This window comes from Tiliqua scincoides, chromosome 1, assembly GCF_035046505.1.
Source record: "Tiliqua scincoides isolate rTilSci1 chromosome 1, rTilSci1.hap2, whole genome shotgun sequence".
Classification (NCBI taxonomy): domain Eukaryota; kingdom Metazoa; phylum Chordata; class Lepidosauria; order Squamata; family Scincidae; genus Tiliqua; species Tiliqua scincoides.
The window spans coordinates 142,883,483-142,885,643 of record NC_089821.1 but is presented as its reverse complement, the minus strand read 5'-3'; the positions used below and the strand labels follow the sequence as shown (position 1 = coordinate 142,885,643).

The window sequence follows — 2,161 nt, the reverse complement described above, 5'->3', positions numbered from 1 at the left end:
ACAGCTGCATCGTCGGCAAAGAGGAAGTCACGCAGACATTTCAGCTGGACTTTGGATTTTGCTCTCAGTCTGGAGAGGTTGAAGAGCTTTCCGTCTGATCTGGTCCGGAGATAGATGCCTTCTGTTGCAGTTCCAAAGGCCTGCTTCAGCAGGACAGCGAAGAAAATCCCAAACAAGGTTGGTGCAAGAACACAGCCCTGCTTCACTCCGCTTCGGATGTCAAAAGGGTCTGATGTGGAGCCATCGAAGACAACAGTGCCCTTCATGTCCTTGTGGAAAGATCTGATGATGCTGAGGAGCCTGGGTGGACATCCAATCTTGGGGAGAATCTTGAAGAGGCCGTCTCTGCTGACCAGGTCGAAAGCCTTTGTGAGATCTATGAAGGCTATAAAGAGTGGCTGTCGTTGTTCCCTGCATTTCTCCTGCAGTTGTCTAAGGGAGAATACCATATCAGTGGTGGACCTGTTGGCTCGGAATCCACACTGCGATTCTGGATAGACGCTCTCTGCAAGTACCTGGAGCCTCTTTAGTACAACTCGGGCAAACAGCTTTCCTACAAAGCCCCTCCCAAAAATGGGGCTTAATTATGCTTCACACTCATCACAATCACCCCTGAATGGGTGTGTTCCTGTGTATGTCCCATTCATTTCAATGGGGCATGCGTAGTCAGATAGATAGTTCTTTGAGTTGCACCCAGTGTATATTTCAGTGGAGGGGATACAGCCTACAATACAGAATAAAAACTTTTTGCTACTTTTTAGAACATTAGTGAAAATTCCTTGATAGCTCAGGATTTGAGCACAAGCTGCTAAGGGAGTTGGAGTCAGTGTTTTGTCCTGAAATTGGATGTTGTTGAGAAAAGCCCTCCAGCTGTGGATACAGGTGGAAAGGGAGTTGCCCGCTTGCCCGCCTGCGTGATGTGCTGGGCAGCTATTGGTCGGGGGAGGGGGCAAGCCTGGGGCACGTAGTTTAAAGGCTGGCGCCCCCAGCCTCTTGGTTCCTCCTGTGGCTCAATGGCTAAAGCGCTTGTTTGCAGAGCCAGAAGACCGAGGTTCGAATCCCTATAAGGGCAGATAAAATAAATTTTGACCAGGCTGTTGTCAGCACCTGCTAGGACAGGGTGAGCCTCAGCAGACCCAGCCAGCACCTGGTAATTCAGTGCAGACACCAGCATCCACAGGAGGCGAGATCACACAGGTATACAACTCAGCCTGGCTCTAGGTGAAGGATGACCAGGAATGGAACAAGCCTCAAAATATCCAGCCTGCAGCTGGAGTTGCAGAACTAATGCTCACTGCATCAACAGGTGAAAGCAGATAGGGGAATAGCATGGCTGGGGGGTCAGAAGCTGGGTTGAGAGGGATGGAGTCAATTTGCCTGCTGCAGCCCTGGCACTGACAGCAGCTGTTACCCTGCACATGCCTGATCTCGTCTGATCTTGGAAGCTAAGCAGGGTTAGGCCTGGTAAGTACTTGGATGGGAGACCGCCTGGGAATACCAGGTGCTGTAGGCTTATACCATAGTCTTTCAAGACTGAAGGTTGCCAACCATCATTGCACTGGCACTGCCCCCCCATGCAATATTGTCTGGGATGGGGATTTCCACCAATGACGCAAAAATCTCTCATCCCCACATTCAGTACCAGGTCCAGAGCTACCAGCTGCTGCGAATCAAAGAACAGGGGCACCTCTGCCGGGGTCTGCAGTGACCACTGCCCTCCCATTCAAAGGGGTCTCCTCAGTTTCCGGCATCCCCTATGAGCTTATGGCTAGAATTCTTATGGTGCCTTTTACCAAGCCCACAACTGATCTGCAAATGGATAACGGACAAGAATTGGAACAATTGGTTCAATGGATTATATATGCTGCTGTGGTTACACTGACGTAGCCAGCCAAGGTGGCCACATTATTCAATATTTAACACATTTAGAATGTTGAAGGAATATACAGGGATACCTGGGCTTGCTTTTGTTTAACTCTTTAGATTGCAAGCATCGCATTTTCCTGCCCTCGCTTGGTGCATCCCCCAGGATGAACCTGGGGTCCAGATCATTATCCCGACTTAAGCTAATTTGGACAATCAACCCAGAAGTGGGCATTTAATTTCAAGAAATGTCTCAGTCCAGGCCGCAGGTGCGACTGGGGGGTGATGGGTTGACCCT

General features: G+C 49.9%; 1 pseudogene; it reads left to right on the top strand.

The window, feature by feature from the left end:
* Positions 1-1,396: 1,396 nt before the first annotated feature.
* On the top strand, positions 1,397-1,513 carry LOC136637834 (5S ribosomal RNA; annotated as a pseudogene).
* Positions 1,514-2,161: the final 648 nt, after the last annotated feature.